The 23,294-nt window shown below is 36.1% G+C and overlaps 1 protein-coding gene across 4 annotated transcripts in view; it reads right to left on the bottom strand.

The window, feature by feature from the left end:
* Positions 1–22,992, bottom strand: part of Sema2b (Semaphorin 2b) — a 484,623-nt gene extending 461,631 nt beyond the window's left edge. For all 4 annotated transcript variants that reach the window (XR_010951199.1, XM_067774324.1, XM_067774326.1 and 1 more), the window contains exon 1: positions 22,446–22,992. The gene's annotated coding sequence lies outside the window, so the exon portion shown is untranslated. The remainder of the gene's footprint in view (positions 1–22,445) is intronic.
* Between the last annotated feature and the right edge of the window lie 302 nt (positions 22,993–23,294).

Raw genomic sequence — 23,294 nt, 5'->3', positions numbered from 1 at the left:
TATATATATATATTAGACTGGGTCGATTTATTAACCGATATCGCGCTATCGATTTTTCGATAGGATTTGGGCTCAGGAAAAAAAGTTCCACTACGCATACCTACAAAAATAATTTTAATTTCATTTTTTGACTTTTTTTCGACTTCGATTTTTAAGGTTTTTTTCATGACCTACTAAACAAATTTTCATTTGATTGTAAAATTTTCATGTGTACCCATGTGTACGACCCAAAAATGGCCGCTAAAACGTATATATATATACTAGCAGACCCGGCAGACGTTGTTCTGCCCTAAATTTGGCCTATCTGCATACATTTAAATAAGCTTTTTCCGTCTAACTCTGCCCTAGACCTCTACACTTTTTCCTAATCTTTTTATTCTTTCCTCCCTCCGTCTTTTTCGCTTCATCTCCATCTTTGTCTCCTTCGCTCTCTTTCTCAGTCTCCTTCTCTCTTTTCTCTTCTTTCAAGTTTTTCTCTTTCTTCTTCATCTAACAAGAGAGTCCCAGAGGGTGGTATGTATTTTGTTCCAGTCCCATTCCGAGTCTCAGTCCCAGTCCCACACCGAGTCTCAGTCTCAGCCCCAGTCCTAGTCCTAATCACAGTCCCAGTCCGTCTCTGGTATACTTCCCGGAAAAAAGCATCGTAAATACTAATATAGGCAAATTTATATACGAAATTTCAGGCAACTCGAATAGGACGTATGTAAATAGGTATGTGGCTATTATTAATTCTTATCTTTATTTCGGCTTCGCATGCATATTTATCAGTTTTTCCAGGTTGATGTGACTAAATCGAATATCACAATGAACTTTAGAGCTCTCAGCAACAGCTTTCATCTGATATCCATTATACACACACATTATAGGGGTATCCGGGTCCATGTTTTGGCCTATATCTCGAGACCCTAGTCACTCAGCGGTGTAAAACTTACTCTGTATTATAACACACATCAACAGCTTCAATTTGATACATAATATAAAAACACATTCTAGGTGTATCCGGGTCCATGTTTTTGCCTATATCTCGAGACCGTAGTCACCCAGCGGTGCAAAATTTACTCTGTACTAAAGCATACATCAACAGCTTCAATTTGATACCCATAATGTAAAAACACATGCTAGGTGTATCCGGGTCCACGTTTTGAGCTATATGTGGAGACCCTAGCCTCGCAGTAGTATGAAAATTATCCTGTACTATAGCTCTCATCAACAGCTTTCATTTGATATCCATATTGTATAAACACATTCTAGGGGTACCCGGGTCCACGTTTTGATCTCTAGACCCTAGGCACGTAGCGAAAAAAAGGTAGACGTTGGCCGGTTCTCAGACCTACCCAATATGCTCATAAAATTTCATGAGAATCGGTTCAGCCGTTTCAGAGGAGTTAAGAGCCCCTAACACCGTGACAGAAGAATTTTATATATTAGATTTTTTTTTTTTTTTTTTTTTTTCAAAAAACTGTTATCGCCAACGTTTTTAGAGGAGATTTTTGGGTCGGACAGGGTATACATATGAAAATTTTTTTAGTAGGTCATGAAAAAAAACCTTAAAAATTAAAGTCGAAAAAAAGTAAAAAAGTGAAATTTCGCAATCTCGAAAATTATTTTTTTGGGTATACGTTGTGGAACCTATCGAAAAGTCGATGGCGCGAACTTTCGTCCATACAAATCTACCCACTCTAATGTACATATGTATGTTATTTATAAGAGGTTAGCAGCAGAGAAATATTTTAATGTTGCCATATAAAACTTACCTGCAGAATTGACTACCTTTTAGAAAAAAGAGGTGTGGGCCGCGTCAAATTTCTATTCATATTTTCATATATGTATGTATAAGTAAGACCAACTGAACCTTAATCAGGTTATGCTACGCCTCACGTTTTTAGAAATTTCACGCGGCCAATGCTTTTATTTAATTTTCTGATCAACGCCCTAGATTGATGAGGAGTGTGATGACTAGTCCCTAGGACCTACCTACTTATTTTCTATCTTTTAGTATTATTATTACTTAATGTAAATATTGTTTTCAATAACACCGTTTAACTTAAAAAAAATTTTAACTTATTTTATTTCTAAGCTATTAGGTTTTATTTAATTGCATTTTATTTCTCATTTTATTTAGTTCATTTAGTGCCTCATTATTGCAAAGACTCTTTCCTGACAATTTTGTAACAATTGTAACTCCTCAATACATAATCCTTCCAAAGACTTTACTCAACTCAGTGCCACGTATGTTTGTCCCTCCTCGAACTCCAAAGTATTTTGATGTTACTTCTACCGGACTGTATGTAATATTTGTTCCAAAAATGGGCCAAATCGTACCACAAATACGATTTTTTGAAATATTTCGATTCATGCGCCAGCTGCCGGAGTTTTTTTTTCTAATTATTGCATTGTCATCGGGTTCTGAAGCATATTATGTGGCCTGCTTGTAGCTTATCGGGAAGTTACTTAAATTTCAATTACAAAATTATGTTTTTTACTCAGGTCAAGCTAAATAAAACCGTTTAAAAATACAAATCATTGGGAGGACCAGAAAGCATGGAACATGGTCCGGGAATTCATGCGGTTTGTCTACCAAACAGTAAACTTTATTTCAGAAACATGTGAGATTGAGTTTAAGTTAACTTAAGCTTAAATTAACCATGGAAAAACAACTGATACGAACATCACAGGAAGTGTATGTGAAATCTATGTTGCTATGTTGCTATGTTTGAATTTGGTTTCCACGCTAAACTTATACGGTTGTGAAAAACTACGATGAGCAGCACCCTCACCTCACAGTCAGAATTGGGAAACTGAATGAGGTTAAAGACAGGGTGACCACACATCATGCGATTTCTTTAATTTGATGGTGAAGAAAATGATACACGCTGCAAAACTTAACCGATCTTGAAAAAACATCCTATCTTAGAATATTTTTGTAGTTTTAACTACATATTGCCAACTATTCGTCGAGCAGTAGTAAATTAATGTCGATTGATTGTGGTAACGTTTGCTTTGAGTGTGCTCCATGCTCCGTATACAGTTATATTTTCCGTGTTATAGTAAGCCGATATGTTTTGCTGGTAGCTAAACGGCGCTAAACGTGATGTTGTTGTGCGACATATCGAGCCGTTCGAGCTAAAGCGTCTACTTTCTAGATATAGGTCCCATACAACTGTTTGTTCTTATAAAAAGTATTTTTGTAAAAAGCTTACTCAAAAAAAAAAATAATTTACCCAGTCGGCCAGAATCTCTCTTGATGTAACTTCTTAATAGTGCAGGTATTTTGGTGCGATGTTATTTTGTCATTTTAGTGGAATAAAACTTATCAGAACAAACAAAATTTAATAAAATGTGACATATCACACCTTTCGAGGCAGTACGTTGTAAATAATAAACTCACTGTACTGAGTGGCATTTTTATACTCAGCTGAGCAGAGCTGACAGAGTATATTAATTTTTTTCGCATAACAGAACCTCGTAACGGCATAAACTAATCGAGATAGATATAGACTTCTATATATCAAAATGATCTGGGCGAAAAAATTAATTTATTTAGCAATGTCTGTCCGTCCAGAGGTATCTTAATGAAATTTGGTATGTAAGTTCCTGGGTACTCATCTCAGATCGCTATTTAAAATAAAAGAAATCGGACTATAACCACACCCGCTTTTTCGATATCGAAAATTTCGAAAAAACCAAAAGATAATTCATTACCAAAGACGGATAAAGCGATGAAGCTTGGTAGGTGTGTTGACCTTATGACGCAGAATAGAAAATTAGTAAAGTTTTGGACAATGGGCGTGTGCACCGCCCATTTTAATTTGGCAGCTGAGTATGTAATGTTTGGTTACACCCGAACTTAGCTTTCCTTACTTGTTTTGAGTATTGAACCTTATCTAGCAGATAAATTTTAGCACACGGCCCCTAATATATTTTGAAAATTTATTTAAAAATTAAAACTGCAAGATTTATTAATGACCCTTTTGAACCTACCAAAGAAAAATCCAACCAGCATATTTTAAGATTTTTTAAAAACCAAAATAACAACAACCACAAAATACTAGCACAAAAGTAAGCAGCAAAAATAGCCAAAAAATAAGAAAGCAAAACAATTACGAATTTCATGCAAAGTAGTTGCCAACAGCGAGCTTAAAAAGAATAACAAGCGATGAAATGTAGCCGAAAATATGGAGTACATCCTTCAAAAAAAAGTAGAATTATCAAATGAAGTACTATAAGTACACAGTCAGTATAAGAGCCGACTAAAGTCCAGGCAGCAGTTTTTATGGATTAAACGTGAACACTCAACTAAATATCATAGAGACATTTAAACCTACACACAAATACTTCCTGTGTTGTATAAAACAACCCAATACTCATTTTTGCTTAATCTCAATTTTGGATACGTTTGAGAACTAAAACTATTCTCAAATCTCCGGCTTCAATTCTCAAATGCATAGAAAAAAACTTTCATAGCTTTCTCACACTAAAAATTAGATCATTAGTATGTAGTTTCTTTATTTCTCGAATTCAAAAACAAAAATAAAATGAAATAAAATTTAATATAATAAAATAAACCTAGGGAAAATGAGTAACCTAACCAGAAATGAAAAACGATGTGCGAAAAGCGGTTGGAAATACACATAACTTAAAGTCCCCTGACGGTATTCATAACTTCTGCACTTACAACAAAGTGTCTTGCATATCTCGCCACTAGAAAAACCCACTTTAAACTGAATCAATAACCCCAGAAGATACTTGTAAGTATAGGCCAATTACTTGTCTCCTAACGTCCTGCCTGGCCTATGAAAACAAAAAGGGTGTACAAAAAATAGCAAAGGGTGTTATCAGCAATTCATCAATGACTCTGTTATTAAGGAACAAAGAAATGAAGCAAAGGAATGTTTACACAGTCTATATTGACTTTACTAAAGCTTTGGACAGCAGTCCATACTCCTGGCTACTAAAAGTTCTATAGATTATATGAGATAGCGTTGAATACACTGGATCACAAACTCCAATTTTTTTTCTGCACCAGAGACGCCATTATGAAATTCCTATGTAGAATCACCCCCTGATTTCGAAAATCAAGGTTATTTTTAATTCTATGGTAACGTTTTTGAGATATTTACGAATAACGGTTTTTTTCCAAAAAAAAAAAAAAATTGAACCACTTAATCATATATATCTCAAGAACGAATTGAGATTCGTATGTCAGTTAGTTAGTTTTTACAGTTTTTTTTGTTTTCCCTCTAAGCTCTGTTTTATTACAAAACAAGTAAGGAAGGTTAGGTTCGGGTGTAACCGAACATTACATACTCAGTTGAGAGCTATGGTGACAACATAAGGGATAATAACCATGTAGGAAAATGAACGGAGGGAAACCCTGGAATGTGTTTGTATGGCATGGGTATCAAATGAAAGGCATTAACGAGTATTTTATGAGGGAGTGGGCCATAGTTCTATAGGTGAAAGCCATTTAGGGATATAGCCATAAAGGTGGATCAGGGTTGACTCTAGAATGCGTTTGTACGATATGGGTATCAAATGAAAGATGTTAATGAGTATTTTAAAAGGGAGTAATCCTTAGTTCCATAGGTGGACGCCGTTTCGAGATATCGCCATAAAGGTGGACCAGGGGTGACCCTAGAATTTGTTTGTACAATATGGGTATCAAAGGAAAGTTGCTAATGAGTATTTTAAAAGGGAGTAATCCTTAGTTCCATAGGTGGACGCCGTTTCGAGATATCGCCATAAAGGTGGACCAGGGGTGACCCTAGAATTTGTTTGTACAATATTGGTATCAAATGAAAGGTGTTAATGAGTATTTTAAAAGGGAGTAATCCTTAGTTCCATAGGTGGACGCCATTTCGAGATATCGCCATAAAGGTGGACCAGGGGTGACCCTAGAATTTGTTTGTGCAATATGGGCATCAAACGAATGGTGTTAATGAGTATTTTAAAAGGGAGTGGGCCTTAGTTCTATAGGTGGATGCCGTTTCGAAATATCGTCATAAAAGTGGACCAGGGGTGACTCTAAAATGTGTTTGTACGATATGGGTATCAAATTAAAGGTATTAATGATGGTTTTAAAAGGGAGTGGTGGTTGTTGTGTAGGTGGTCGCCTTTTCGAGATATCGCCATAAAGGTGGACCAGGGGTGACTCTAGAATGCGTTTGTAAGATATGGGTATCAAATGAAAGGTGTTAATGAGTGTTTTAAAAGGGAGTAATCCTTAGTTCCATAGGTGGACGCCGTTTCGAGATATCGCCATAAAGGTGGACCAGGGGTGACCCTAGAATTTGTTTGTACAATATGGGCATCAAACGAAAGGTGTTAATGTGTATTTTAAAAGGGAGTGGGCCTTAGTTCTATAGGTGGATGCCGTTTCGAAATATCGCCACAAAGGTGGACCAGGGGTGACTCTAGAATGTGTTTGTACGATATGGGTATCAAATTAAAGGTATTAATGAGGGTTTTAAAAGAGAGTGGTGGTAGTTGTATATGTGAAGGCGTTTTCCAGATATCGACCAAAATGTGGACCAGGGTGACCCAGAACATTATCTGTGGGATACCGCTAATTTGTTTATATATCTAATACCTACCAAGATTTTAAGGGTTTTTTATTTCGCCCTGCAGAACTTTTTCATTTTCTTCTACATAATATGATAGGTGTCACAACCATTTTATAAAGTTTTTTCTAAAGTTATATTTCACTTCAATAAAACAATCCAATTACCTTACCATGTTTCATCCCTTTTATCGTATTTGGTATAGAATTATGGCATTTTTTTAATTTTTCGTAATTTTCGATATCGAAAAAGTGGGCGTGGTCATAGTCGGATTTCGTTCATTTTTCATACCAAGATAAAGTGAGTTCAAGTAAGCACGTGAACTAAGTTCATTAAAGATATGTCGATTTTTGCTCAAGTTATCGTGTTAACGGCCATGCGGAAGGACAGACGGACGACTGTGTATAAAAACTTGGCGTGCCATCAACCGATTCCGCCCATTTTCACAGAAAACATTTAAGGTCATAAAATCTATGCCCCTACCAAATTTCAAAAGGATTGCTTGATTATTGTTCGACTTATGGCGTTAAAAGTATCCTAGACAAATTAAATGAAAAAGGGCGGAGCCACGCCCATTTTGAAATTTTCTTTTATTTTTGTATTTTGTTGCACCACATCATTACTGGAGTAGAATGTTGACATAATTTACTTATATACTGTAAAGATATTAAATTTTCTGTTAAAATTTTACTTTAAAAAAATTTTTTTTTAAAAGTGGGCGTGGTCCTTCTCCGATTTTGCTAATTTTTATTAAGCGAACATATAGTAATAGGAGTAACGTTCCTGCCAAATTTCATCATGACATCTTCAACGACTGCCAAATTACAGCTTGCAAAATTTTAAATTACCTTCTTTTAAAAGTGGGCGGTGCCACGCCCATTGTCCAAAATTTTACTAATTTTCTATTCAGCATCATAAGTTCAACTCATCTACCAAGTTTCGTCGCTTTATCTGTCTTTTATAATGAATTATCGCACTTTTTCGGTTTTTCGAAATTTTCGATATCGAAAAAGTGGGCGTGGTTATAGTCCGATATCGTTCATTTTAAATAGCGATCTGACATGAGTGCTCAGGAACCTACATACCAAATTTCATCAAGATACCTCAAAATTTACTCAAGTTATCGTGTTAACGGACGGACGGACGGACGGACGGACGGACGGACATGGCTCAATCAAATTTTTTTTCGATCCTGATTATTTTGATATATGGAAGTCTATATCTATCTCGATTCCTTTATATATGTACAACCAACCGTTATTCAATCAAACTTAATATACTCTGTGAGCTCTGCTCAACTGAGTATAAAAAAATTAGCTTTAATTCAACAAAATCGATGGACTAATACAAAAGATATAAGCATTCAAGTAAATATATCCATTTAATACTTAAGTACCCTACTGCTACATATATGTTACAATTCGTATATCAGTTAGTTAGCGTATATTAACACATATGTACCAGTAGGTTACTTAAGTATTAAATGGATATATTTACTTGAATGCTTATAACTTTTGTATTAGTCCATCGATTTTGTTGAATGAAAGCTTATTTTTTTTGTAATAAAACAGAGCTTGAGAGACAAAAAGAATTCTGCAAAAAAATAAAAAGTTTTCGAGATCCTTCCTCGCAAAATACATTTTTTTTTTATATTTTTACAAAAAAAATGGAAAAAATTCGTAATGATTGTTCGTTATCTTTGAATCTGCAGGGCCTAGCAAAAAGTGTTGTTTGCACAGTTTATAGAAAATTTTATTATCTTTTGAAAGCTTCAAATCGTTTAGGAAGTGCTCAATTCGTTCTTGCGATGTATATGATTAAGTGGACCCAAGTTTTTTTTTTTTTTTTTGAAAAAACCGTTATTCGTAAATATCGCAAAAACGTTACCATAGAATTAAAAATAACCTTGATTTTCTAAATCATGGGGTAATTTTACATAGGCATTCCATAATGGCGTCTCTGGTGCATTTTGGCTGTAACCAGTGATATAAAGCGACTGCTGCGCCATCTTTCGGTCTTGTGGGAATTAGCCATAAAATAACTTTAAATCAAGGAAATATCATGAAATGGGCTCCTATAGCTTTTAAGAAAAGAATTTTTGAAGGAGATGTATAAAGCCCGCTATGATTCTGCCTCACTATAAATCCATTATCGACCATCCTAAATGAGCTTAATAAACCCTTTTAAAGCTAATAACACATACGCGATTCCCGACTCATCTAAACTTTTAGTACAACCGATTGGTCTGACACAGATTTGGAGAGCGTGAACAATGTAACATGGACGCTGCTAACAACACTTGGTTCTGTATACCCTGAACATGCTACAGAACGTCTCTCTAGTTGCAACGCAAGGATAAGCATTGTAGATATAAATACCTGCACAGAAAAACCAAAATCAACACAGCCCTATTTTAAAAATGATATACAAGGCATATTTAAAGTAACCTGCATGATGTTACGATGCAAAATCTGATACCTGTATTTTCTTTTTTCTTTTTTTAATGGACTTTGTGGCAGCGCGCTGCCCTCAAGTGGCCCAATGAGGCTAATCCTCTTGCGCGATCGATTTATATATATACTAGAAGACCCGGCAGACGTTGTCCTGCCCTAAATTGGGCCTATCGGCATACATTTTAATAAGCTTTTTCCGTCTGACTCTGCCTCCCCCTCTTCACTTTTTCCTAATCCTTTTATTCACTCCTCCCTGCGTCTTTTTCGCTTCATCTATCTCCATCTTCGTCTCATTCTATCTCTTTCTCAACCCCCTTCTCCTTCTCTCTTTTCTCTTCTCTCAATTTCTACTCATTCTGTTGCATCCCTTATTGCCTGTCCCAGAGAGTGGTATGTACTTTATTCCAGTCCCAGTCCCAGTCCCACTCCGAGTCTCAGTCCCAGTCCTAGTCCTAATCCCAGCCCCAGTCCGTCTCTGGATAATATATTACTCTGTACTAAAGCACTTATTAACAGCATTCATTTGATATCCATATTTTATAAACACTGTCTAGGCATTCACTGGCCCACGTTTTGGCCTATATCTCGAGACCCTAGTCACCCAGGGGTATGAAAATTACCCTCTACACAACTAAAGACTCTCCTGAATTAAAAATGTCATAGTACCTCTAAATCGCGGACCCCTCAGGAACCCCACCCCCACCCTCTCGACGGGCCTGGTGATGTGATATACTTGATATCATTCGCCAAGCAATTACACGGAAGTATATTCGCATCACCTGAAAATATGAGTGCCACTACGTATACGTAACATTTTATTATTACGTATAAACAAAAATAAAAAATTTGCAATTCCATCCTATCTCTCAAGTTAGATCAAACTACACACGGAGTGCAAAACAAATTCAAAATAGGTTCAGTAGTTTACGAGTCCATCGCGCCCAAAAATGTTGTGACACGTGTTTTTTATATATTAAGATATAATCATTTTTTTTCTTTTTGTGATCATTTTCTTCAACTTTTGAGAATTTAAATTTTGTTGTTGATTGGGTAAATTTAGTGGCTTACAAGTCGTTAATATATGCATATTTATATATAAGTAAGTGTGTGTAAAGGTTTTTTGTTTGCTTATTTGCTGTTGTTATTTTTATGCGGCGTTAGCCAGCTCCGCTTTTTGACATCAAACATCAACAACAAAATGGCCACACTTTTATGGTGCAAGCACACTTAAACAATGCAACCGCAAAACCGTTGTTCATTGCACCGCTTACGTATTATGACGAGGCTCAAGCAATGTAACAGCTACTGCTTAAGAAACTCAAGATATTTTTTGTTGTTACTTCTACGAATTTGAATCTGCTGGCTACAGACCTTTTCTCTGATGTTCTCTTGGCGAAACCGGTTGCAAAAAGGAGCTGCGCCTATATATTCAGCGCCACATTTCATTATGCAAACTCTCTCCCACAAGCCCCTGTCATGTAGTTCACTTTTTTTTTTTTGTACTCATTCACCACAGCAGCTCAAAGTCTTCATCACCGACCTATAACGCAACCGGCTTTTAGCTTATTTTGTAATGTAACATGCCAAACAAACTGGCAACATGTCGCGTAACAAGCTGCAGTCAAAACTTGTTTTCTTTTTTTAGGTTTTTGTTCTTTTTACGTTCTTCACTCAAACTGCCTTCTCTTTTGTGGTTTGTTAGTGGTGGTGGCGGCACACTCCTTGGTTGTTTGGTCAGTTGAGGTAGAACCAACAACAGCGGCTTGAAATGAGAGACATGCAAAAATGTTGACGATAACTTAAAAAATTCAACAAAAACGGCAACAATTTTTTGGTGCTCGTTTTCGTCGACTTGGGACTAAAATTATAAGCATTTTACTGGAGTATCTACACTTTTTTATTCGCTATATTTTGTGAAAGGATTATGCCAAACAAGTGTAGCCAAAGAGAATTTGAAAAAAAAAGAAATAAATAAGTAAATTAAAATATGTCTGAAATATGCACAGCTGCATCTTCTTTCAACTGAGACAAACATAATTATTGTGCAATGGCAAAGGATAGTGAAGAATAATGTTATTCAATGCATGCGGACGTCAATCAATTTCTTTTTGTATTGCATAAATTTAGTCAGCTTAAAGTTTGAAAACTTTTGAATCATACAAAATACTCAAGATTTGGTTTTGTAAAGTATTTAGTGCAGAGCCGCAAACCATTTAAAATATCGTCGCGATTAGCGCTGGGCATTTCATTTGCTTTGACTTTCGAAATTCGTTTAATATTTCAAGCTTCTAGCTTTTCGGGAAGTTACATCGACCGTAATATTACAAATCTCGTATAATTTTTTTGTTTTATCGAGTAAGTTAGGAATCTTTTATGTATATAATTATATTCGCCAGAACAGGCATGTCAAGAACTTAAAATTTATATAAAGATGGGATAAATTTGAAAAAGCATTTCAACAAACTTCACTTTGGTGCTCGGAGGCGCGTTCAATCCAACATTATTCTACCAGGTATTTACCATTTTTATGGGTAAATACCAGGAAAATACCCGGAATATTCCTTTTTTGTATCTTTTTTTGGGTATTTAAAAATCATTTGAATCGAGGCTGCTTGGAATTGCAATTCAGCAATTAAATTTATACGTCATTTGGAATTAAAAAATTTTCGTTTTGATTTTAAACAAACAACCCAGCAAACACTCGGAGTCAACAATTAGTCTGAAAGGAGTCCAAACTTTGGATCGTTTGCACTCGTTATGAACTAATTTAGGAGCCTATTTTGCCTCTAACATAAGTCTTATACAGGCTTCCTTTCGATATCATATATGAGCCTTATTGGCGTCATATACTGCTAATTTTGAGTATTTTAATGACACTACTTCAGGGCTTTTAGGAAGAATGTTTGACTTATATCCGAAGCGGAAAACATAGGGGAGAAAATTTTTGTGATAAAACTCTCATGAGGATAAGGTAGAAATAAAATAAGTATTAGTTGAATTATTTTTGTTTGTTTTAATGGTGTATTCAATTTATTCTTATTATTAAGAATTCATGAGCTTAACAAATGTTTGTTTCTTTTTTTCAGTTTCTTTTAGAAAAATATAATAATTGGATATTCAATTATTATAAGCCGGTGTTAAGCTCATGAATTCTTAATAATAAGTATAAGTTGAACACACTATTAAAACAAGCAAACATAAATATGTAAAACTGAGCCCGAGTTTACAAAGCTTCTCATTCGCACCGAAAAAGAAACTTTACACACAAATTAATAGAGGCAGAATGTCTCAGTTTTGTTGTTAGTGTATGAATAAGATAAACTGAATTAAGCAAGGAGACAAATACAAGCAGGATAGCCTAGTGGGTAAGGTAACCGCAGTTTCACCGTGTGATTCGCGGTTCGAATCTCGATGAAACCTTTAATAACATTACGAAATTGCCTGACGATGAATTCGTGGCGGTTTTCGAAATGGTACCATCGCAATATGCTAGTAAATATTTCTTTCTTTCTTTTAAGTTCTTCAAAATTAGTTAAATTAATTATTTATTTAGAATAAATTGTTGCAGAAAAATTTCTTAGTTTTTATTCCGGAGCTGCCTAGTTTACTGATTTTAATATTTTTCGTTTGTTCATAATTTCATCAAATTGGAGTCATAAATGGCTCTAAGGTGATAGCATATTTGAAGCTGATATTTTCCGGACCCATATTGAACTCCAGAATTATAAGAGAATGTTTATAGGGTACACATATTTACGCAAACAAAGCTACCCCTCAAACATGCTCACGGTGCTCATAATTTAAGAATCCGAAACGAGCCCAAGATAAGTGGGCAATGTAGGAATCAGAAAAGCGTCGATACGCGTAGGAGGGTTAAAGAAAATTGAAACGGCCTAAAAGCTCCTAACCTAGCATGCAAGAATTATCATTTATCAACTATTTATGTTCGTCACAGCGAGTTTGGAACAAATTTTGGAATTTTGTTACAACAATTTTTCATTTTAATACAAAATGAATTACATTTTTACATTTTTGTTACCCTTGCTATTGTTTTTTTGTATAAACGTCGACGTTTTTCCGCTCATGGACGCTTCTCGACATTTTTAATGTGACCGCAAAGCTCCCACGCTCTGTCCAGGGGTACCCCAATAAGCGCTGAAGACGCCTAAAAAAGGCCATATGGGTGTAAGATAATCAGAGTTTATTAAAGTTAAAAATGACGCTGGGAATTTACAGTAGAGTATAATATGAGCTGTTTAAACGCATACCGACTGTAAACGCTCCAGTTTAAATATTTTTCCTATTATTTTTTGACTTCAAATGTTTACTGGATAAACTTAAATTTTTGCAATGAAATTCGTTATTGGGTATATATTTTTGAAAAAACGGTGGATTACAGATTAAAACTAATTCAACCGATAGCGTAATGGATAACTACCCACCAATATAGGACAAATTGGGTACATTTTGGATTGAATTTGTGTGTTTGTTTCCCATAATTTCCAAAATATTATTTTTACCCTTCTTTTGGGTGAATATTGGGGTTGGTTGGTTGCTGTGCTGCCCGGCTATGGAGCCGGGCCCAAGTAGCGCCCTAGGCGCCATTTTGATGCTACTTGGGTATTTACCCATTTTTACCATATATAACCAATTTACCAGGTATTTACCATTTGGGTATTTACCACTTTCCCATCTGTAAACATTATCTACCATTTAATTATGAGATCACATGAATCAACTACGGGCCATAGAAAGCTCTGTTCGCTAGTACGGTAAGCATTCGCAGCCGGTGGGAACATTTGAACCTTTCTCATGACACGCACTAATGTGAGTAACTTAAATATTTAAGTAAACAATTCTTACAAAGAACACAAAATACTAACCTCTTCTGTACATTCAAAACTATAAATATTTATTTCGCCAATAATAAATATGTACTAGCTACACATTACCTCCCCTTTCAAGTTCTAGTTTTTCAAAGAATTTTTAAATTATACCAACGAGTTAACAACGTTCACTAAATCGTTCCGATGTACCCGTAACCACGGAAACAATATACAGCCGGGTAAGCAAATAACCAAGCAAATGGCCAACCAGAATACCAGAATAGCAATGGTTTACCTTTCCAGTTCAGCAATGAATAAATTTGTATGCAAGCTGGTTAAAGGTCTGCAATGGCCTGATGCTTGAATGGGCTCATTGCTGTTGAAAATTTTCGCAAAGCCCAAGTAAAATCAAAGTTCGTAGTAAGACTATGATGTAATTGGGAATAACGAAAATCGATAGGTATAAAAATATAAATATATATAGATTTTTCAATACTCATTCGTACATACTTATGTATATACAAAATGAAATCAACATGCCAACGAAAATACTGAATCGAGCAAATAGCAAAGGTAAGCGTTAATAAACCTAATCATTGAATTTCACCGGAAAATGTTAAATAAACCTTAAATAGTGCTGATAAATCATTACAGTATTGAGACAGTGCTGAGAAGGTGTTTGTGTTGATATAGAATGTAAGCATCATTGCTAGAAGTGGTACTAAATGACAAATAAAAAAATACATAGTGCGATTTATCCCCGGGAGATTAAGGCGGAGCTTCTTAGCGGAGCGCGACCTACATGATTTATGCCGACTCCGAACAGCAGCCGCAAGGCAGAAAATACACTCAGAATATTTTGCCAAATCCCTTCCGTGGGGCGAACTCTTTTTCTAATTGAAAAAAGCTTTTTTGTAAATTGTTGATGTTACTTTGCCCGGGAGTTGAACCTACGCTACCACCACACCACGATGGCCGCAAATGACGAAATGAGCCGTGACGAAATTCACTCGTAGAAAATTGATTATAAATAATTTATAATTCGATCTAGCTTAATAGAAACGTCGTAACTTAAGAGTTTTGTTAAGAAGGACGTATCTCAGACTCTCTATGAGAATGGCCGTATCTGAGCGAAGTCGTTAATAAAGTCGTATCTCTGGAGACCGGCGAACTGAAAAAGTTAGTTTTTTTTTTTCAAAAAAGCTTCGAATTTAGCTTTATTGACTCATGGTCAAGTTTAGCATTAACCCATTATATAGGCTGCCTAAATAAAAAATTTCAAACAAATCTGACAATCCTTCCAAATATTAAGCTTGCCGAGAGGAGCTCCTCCACTAAATTTCAAGCAAATCACACCGTGACTACGACTTCTTATATTGGGTCGGCCCCATTCCCGGAAAGAAAATTTTCTCAAATATCAAAGAGTTAGGGCATGTACTGATTCTCAAGCATCTCGCACCATAAATTAGAATTTTTGGAATAGGTCCGGCCCGGATCCTCTACTCGGAAAAAAGAGTTTCTCAAGTATTAACTTAGCCAACGAGATACCCCTGTACCAAATTTCAAGCAATTGGCACCATAAACATTTTTTTTTAGAATAGGTCACCCTTTGTTCACTTCCCAAAAAGATAAGAAAACAAGTAAGGAAGGTTAAGTTCGGGTGTAACCGAACATTACATACTCAGTTGAGAGTTATGGTGACAACATAAGGGAAAATAACCATGTAGGAAAATGAACCGAGGGAAACCCTGGAATGTGTTTGTATGACATGTGTATCAAATGAAGGGCATTAAAGAGTATTTTATGAGGGAGTGGGCCATAGTTCTATAGGTGGACGCCATTTAGGGATATAGCCATAAAGGTGGATCAGGGTTGACTCTAGAATGCGTTTGTACGATATGGGTATCAAATGAAAGGTATTAATGAGTATTTTAAAAGGGCGTGGACCTAAGTTCTATAGATGGACACCTTTTCGAGATATCGCCGTAAAGATGGACCAGGGGTGACTCTAGAATGCGTTTGTACGATATGGGTATCAAATGAAAGGTGTTAATGAGCATTTTAAAAGGGAGTAATCCTTAGTTCCATAGGTGGACGCCGTTTCGAGATATCGCCATAAAGGTGGACCAGGGGTGACCCTAGAATTTGTTTGCACAATATGGGCATCAAACGAAAGGTGTTAGTGAGTATTTTAAAAGGGAGTGAGCCTTAGTTCTATAGGTGGACGCCGTTTCGAGATATCGCCATAAAGATGGACCAGGGGTGACCCTAGAATTTGTTTGCACAATATGGGCATCAAACGAAAGGTGTTAGTGAGTATTTTAAAAAGGAGTGGGCCTTAGTTCTATAGGTGGACGCCTTTTCGGAATATCGTTATAAAAGTGGACCAGGGGTGACTCTAGAATGCGTTTGTACGATATGGGTATCAAATGAAAGGTGTTAATGAGCATTTTAAAAGGGAGTAATCCTTAGTTCCATAGGTGGACGCCGTTTCGAGATATCGCCATAAAGGTGGACCAGGGGTGACCCTAGAATTTGTTTGCACAATATGGGCATCAAACGAAAGGTGTTAGTGAGTATTTTAAAAGGGAGTGAGCCTTAGTTCTATAGGTGGACGCCGTTTCGAGATATCGCCATAAAGGTGGACCAGGGGTGCTCTAGAATTCGTTTGTGCAATATGGGTATCAAATGAAAGGTGTTAATGAGTATTTTTAAAAGGGAGTGGGCCTTCGTTTTATAGGTGTTCGCCTTTTCGAGATATCGCCATAAAGGTGGACCAGGGGTGACTTTAGAATTTGTTTGTATGATATGGGTATCAAATGAAAGGTGTTAATGATTATTTTAAAAGGGCGTGGGGCTTAGTTCTATAGGTGGACCCCTTTTCGAGATATCGCCATAAAGGTGGACCAGGGGTGACTCTAGAATTCGTTTGTGCAATATTGGTATCAAACGAAAGGAGTTAATGAGTATTTTAAGAGGGAGTGGGCCTTTCTGGACCAGGGGTGACTCTAGATTTTGTTTGTACGATATGGGTATCAAATGAAAGGTGTTAATGAGTATTTTTAAAAGGGAGTGGGCCTTCGTTTTATAGGTGTTCGCCTTTTCGAGATATCGCCATAAAGGTGGACCAGGGGTGACTTTAGAATTTGTTTGTATGATATGGGTATCAAATGAAAGGTGTTAATGAGTATTTTTAAAAGGGAGTGGGCCTTATTCTATAGGTCTTCGCCTTTTCGAAATATCGCCATAAAGGTGGACCAGGGGTGACTCTAGAATTCGTTTGTGCAATATGGGTATCAAACGAAAGGAGTTAATGAGTATTTTAAGAGGGAGTGGGCCTTTCTGGACCAGGGGTGACTCTAGATTTTGTTTGTACGATATGGGTATCAAATGAAAGGTGTTAATGAGTATTTTTAAAAGGGAGTGGGCCTTCGTTTTATAGGTGTTCGCCTTTTCGAGATATCGCCATAAAGGTGGACCAGGGGTGACTTTAGAATTTGTTTGTATGATATGGGTATCAAATGAAAGGTGTTAATGATTATTTTAAAAGGGCGTGGGGCTTAGTTCTATAGGTGGACCCCTTTTCGAGATATCGCCATAAAGGTGGACCAGGGGTGACTCTAGAATTCGTTTGTGCAATATGGGTATCAAACGAAAGGAGCTAATGAGTATTTTAAGAGGGAGTGGGCCTTTCTGGACCAGGGGTGACTCTAGATTTTGTTTGTACGATATGGGTATCAAATGAAAGGTGTTAATGAGTATTTTTAAAAGGGAGTGGGCCTTCGTTTTATAGGTGTTCGCCTTTTCGAGATATCGCCATAAAGGTGGACCAGGGGTGACTTTAGAATTTGTTTGTATGATATGGGTATCAAATGAAAGGTGTTAATGAGTATTTTTAAAAGGGAGTGGGCCTTATTCTATAGGTCTTCGCCTTTTCGAAATATCGCCATAAAGGTGGACCAGGGGTGACTCTAGAATTCGTTTGTGCAATATGGGTATCAAACGAAAGGAGTTAATGAGTATTTTAAGAGGGAGTGGGCCTTTCTGGACCAGGGGTGACTCTAGATTTTGTTTTTACGATATGGGTATCAAATGAAAGGTGTTAATGAGTATTTTTAAAAGGGAGTGGGCCTTCGTTTTATAGGTGTTCGCCTTTTCGAGATATCGCCATAAAGGTGGACCAGGGGTGACTTTAGAATTTGTTTGTATGATATGGGTATCAAATGAAAGGTGTTAATGAGTATTTTTAAAAGGGAGTGGGCCTTATTCTATAGGTCTTCGCCTTTTCGAAATATCGCCATAAAGGTGGACCAGGGGTGACTCTAGAATGAGTTTGTACGATATGGGTATCAAATTAAAGGTATTAATGAGAGTTTTAAAAGGGAGTGGTGGTAGTTGTATATGTGAAGGCGTTTTCCAAATATCGACCAAAATGTGGACCAGGGTGACCCAGAACGTCATCTGTTGGATACCGCTAATTTATTTATATATGTAATACCTGCCAAGATTTTAAGGGTTTTTTATTTCGCCCTGCAGAACTTTTTAATTTTCTTCTACTTAATATGGCAGGTGTCACAACCATTTTATATAGTTTTTTCGCGTCAATAAAACAATCCAATTACCTTAACATATTTCATCCCTTTTTTCGTATTTGGTATAGAATTATGGCATTTTTTCCATTTTTCGTAATTTTCGATATCGAAAAAGTGGGCGTGGTCATAGTCGGATTTCGTTCATTTTTCATACCAAGATAAAGTGAGTTCAGATAAGTACGTGAACTGAGTTTAGTAAAGATATATCGATTTTTGCTCAAGTTATCGTGTTAACGGCCATGCGGAAGGACAGACGGACGACTGTGTATAAAAACTGGGCGTGACATCAACCGATTTCGCCCATTTTCACAGAAAACAGTTAACGCCATAAAATCTAAGCCCCTACCAAATTTCAAAAGGATTGGTTAATTTTTGTTCGACTTATGGCGTTAAAAGTATCCTAGACAAATTAAATGAAAAAGGGCGGAGCCACGCCCATTTTTAAATTTTCTTTTATTTTTGTATTTTGTTGCACCATATCATTACTGGAGTTGAATCTTGACATAATTTACTTATATACTGTAAAGATATTAAATTTTTTGTTAAAATTTTACTTTAAAAAAAATTTTTTTTAAAAGTGGGCGTGGTCCTTCTCCGATTTTGCTAGTTTTTATTAAGCGTACATACGGTAATAAGAGTAACGTTCCTGCCAAATTTCATCATGATATATTCAACGACTGCCTAATTACAGTTTGCAAAATTTTTAAATTACCTTCTTTTAAAAGTGGGCGGTGCCACGCCCATTGTCCAAAATTTTACTAATTTTCTATTTTGCGTCATAAGTTCAACTCATCTACCAAGTTTCGTCGCTTTATCGGTCTTTTGTAATGAATTATCGCACTTTTTCTGTTTTTCGAAATTTTCGATATCGAAAAAGTGGGCGTGGTTATAGTCCGATATCGTTCATTTTAAATAGCGATCTGAGATGAGTGCTCAGGAACCTACATACCAAATTTCATCAAGATACCTCAAAATTTACTCAAGTTATCGTGTTAACGAACGGACGGACGGACGGACGGACGGACATGGCTCAATCAAATTTTTTTTCGATCCTGATTATTTTGATATATGGAAGTCTATATCTATCTCGATTCCTTTATATATGTACAACCAACCGTTATCCAATCAAACTTAATATACTCTGTGAGCTCTTCTCAACTGAGTATAAAAACGGGCCAAATTGTGAATCTAAAGCATCCTCAAATCCCCTTGAACATACACACATCATTTCATCAAAAACGGTCAACTCGTTTAAGAGGAGTTCAGTCACAAACACACGTACAGAAGAAAATAATATATTAAGTTTTTTGATGGTGTCGGTATGAACGTGGCTCCGAGCATCAAAGTTAAGCAAGTTGTAAGGCTAAAAAGGATATTTTTAAATTTATCCTATCCATATTTTAATTTTAAGCTATTGACACATGTAAATGATAGTTCAGTAAGTTGTCGGAATACACATAGGACTTAGGCGGTTATTCCTTATGACCGTATGTTACTAAATGTTGCATGCTTTTCTGCGCTCTTGATATTGTTTTAGATTTTTGGCGACGGAATTTAAGCGATAACGAAGGTTGGAATTTGGGTGCTTATTTAGGGAAGAATTTCTACGGCAAATATCATACATCACTTTAAAATATTTTTAATATCTATTTTTTTCATTTTTGGGAATATTTTTTTTTTTTTTTTGATGTTAGACATTTTTCACTTTTATTGTATGGACTTCTGCCTGAAAAATTGTGGGGTAGCATCCAACCGCTATCGATTTCTTGGAGTTCGGTCCACAGATACCTGCCCCCATACTCCAACATTCCCGAACACCAAAACTCTTCGCCAAAGATATATAAAATAGCCTAACTGCTATAATTTTACAGAGGACTTAGGCGGTTATTCCTTGACCGTTTCGAATTCGGATACAGGCATCTGTATCAGGGTCAGTATATTGAATCCCTGTTTCCCAAAGCGCTCTGTATCGTAGGGGTCATTGGATCACGTAGTTGCAATATGGAAATTTCTATGCATTTTCTTATTACATCATACACTCTGCCATGTTCCGCTCTTTATCAAACAAATATTCACCTGAAAATTTTACCCACAGTCGAGACTAAAGTTTGCACCTGTCACTTTGGAATAGCCCAAGTATTAATTATACCAAGTTTGTCTCAAGTTGTCTAGTTTATATTAAAGGAGATTATTGACATACATATTATTTTATTCTAATGGCTTTTGATATATTTATACCTTTCATGAACAAGAAATGGTATATTAACTTTGGTCCGATGTTTGTAACGTTGAGAAATATAGAAGATAGGCTCACCATTAAGTATACCGAATTGATCAGGGCGACGAACTGAGTTGATATAGCCATGTCCGTCTGTCCGTCCGTCCGTCTATCTGATTGAACGCAAACTAGTCCCTCAATGGAATTTGGCACAAGGATGTATTTTTGTATTATATTAGACATTTGTCGGATACGGTAGGATCGGACCACTATAACATATATCTCCCATACAACCGATCGTTCAGATAAGACGATTTTGGTCATTCCTGCCGCAATTTAGAAAGTATAAACGTGAAACTTGTTGACATATATTCTAATGTATCATAGAAGATATCCTGGAAAATCACTTTGATAGGAGCTATATACAGTTATATCCCATACAACCGATCGTTCAGATAGAAAGATTTTTGGCCATTTCTCCCTTAATTTAGAAAGTATAAACGTGAAACTCGGTGATATATATTTCAATATATCATAGATGATTTTCTGAAAAAATCACTTTGATCGGAGCTATATACAGTATATGTATATCCCATACAACCGATCGTTCAGATAGAAAGATTTTTAGCCATTTCTCCCTTAGTTTCCAATATAAAAACGTTAAACTTGGTGATATTTATTCTAATATATCATAGAAGATTTTCCGAAAAAATCACGTTGATCGGAGCTATATGTATATTAGGCCGGGTCGATTTGTGGGGAGGCAAAAAAATCGCCCATTTCTCTGTGAAAATCATATTCCAGGGATCAAAATAAGAAACTTTGCCGAGGGAACCATACCTCTAAAACGAATTCTGATGCGCCCCCCCCCCCCCCTTTGGTTCGTAGGGGCAAATTTTGAAAAATTCCTCTTTGAAATGCCTATGTTTTTTCTTTTTGGAGTTTATTTTTCTCTCTAGAAATTTATTTAGTCTGAACATATGTAAATGAAAAAATGAATTTAACTTAGTAATAGAAAAGAAATTAAAAAAAATTATTAGAAATTAGCGTTTTTACAACCCACTTTTAAAACCAAGGCATCACTGTGATGTATTTGCATGTCATAAACATAGTTGTGTGGGTTTTTTGTTCAACCGTTTTAAAAAATGAAGGTATCACTGTGACAAAATTGCAGATCGTAAAATTGCTTGTGTTGTTGTTTTTAAGCCACCACAAGACACAGCAGGTAGAATTGAAACTGCCCTACCCAAAAGTTCGACCCAAAGGGGGGACATCAGAATTCGTTTTAGAGGTATGGTTCCTTCGGCAAAGTTTCTTATTTTGATCCCTAGAATACGATTTTCACAGAGCAATGAAATGGGAAATGATTTTTAAATCGACCCGCCCTAATGTATATAGTACATACCTATCCCATTCAACCGATTGTTTAGATAGAAAGATTTTTGGCCATTTCTCCCTTAGTTTCCAATATAAAAACGTGAAACTTGGTGATATATATTCTAATATACAACCAATGGTTCAGATAAGGGGGTTTTTGGCATTTTTTTATATTTATCTTAAAATCGTTTAGGTATGTACATCTGTTCACTATATAATTCTTATCTTATACAGCGCATTATTTGGAGATTACGAATGGGATAAGATCATTGTTTAGTCCCATTCAGGAAAGGTATGAAGTATTCGGCACAGCCGAAGACAGTCCCGTCCTTACTTGTTTTCGTTTAGTTTCTTCATATAAATACATATGTAGTTATGTATACCATACATTAAGCTATAAAATATTACTAAATATTAACCTTTTTAATGTAACAGCTGTTGAATTTGTCGATGGTGAAGCTTCTTTTAGGCCGCTGATACATAAATGATTTAGAACTCACTGAATATATTGTTATCTTTTTTCGTTCAACTAACTTGTAAAATCTATGAATTAGCAAATTCTCACCAGCACTTTCTGCAGTTCCTTACATTTAAGTACATGACGTTTTAATTAATATTAACACTGCCTACTCTAAGCAGCCTCAAACTTGTTTCACTACTTTAAATCGCAGTCACTGACCAGTTTTTCTGCATTTATCTTAACTGGAATGCGGTTTCAAGAAAAGTTCTTACTCGTCCAAGTTACTTCAAGCAGCACAAAAAACGTTCAACACATTTTACACTTTTGCATTGTATTCTTGTATTCGAATAGTTGATTGTACTATTTGTAATATCAAAAACTCTGTACTTGTAAATATTTTTAATTAATTTCACACTCACAATAAATATTCGCCAAATTTTTTAAACGCGTCTCTACACTCGACTTATCCGCCAAAACGAACCGCTCATTTCGCAATTGCCGCACAAACTGTTTGTCTTCTGACAGCAAACGAACGTACGAACATAGCCAACCAACCAACCAACCAGTCCGTTAAAATAATACCAAAGCAATTCGCATTGTGCATGCTAGCCTAACAAAAAGTCAGGCGGCGAAGAGGCAACTCAAATGCAGCAGCAGCCAGTTTTCCGAAATCCCAAGAGTCGCAGTCACTGCGGCAACGACAGCAACGCAAGCGGCATCCCTACAATGCATCCAAAAATCTACAATAACCGACCTCTACTCTGCCTTCGTGTGATCCCAAATCGTTGCCCCATCAAGAAATCAAAAG

Source organism: Eurosta solidaginis, chromosome 3 (genome assembly GCF_040869045.1).
Source record: "Eurosta solidaginis isolate ZX-2024a chromosome 3, ASM4086904v1, whole genome shotgun sequence".
In the NCBI taxonomy this organism is placed as follows: domain Eukaryota; kingdom Metazoa; phylum Arthropoda; class Insecta; order Diptera; family Tephritidae; genus Eurosta; species Eurosta solidaginis.
The sequence above is the reverse complement of the archived record's forward strand: the minus strand, read 5'-3'. Positions and strand labels throughout refer to the sequence as shown.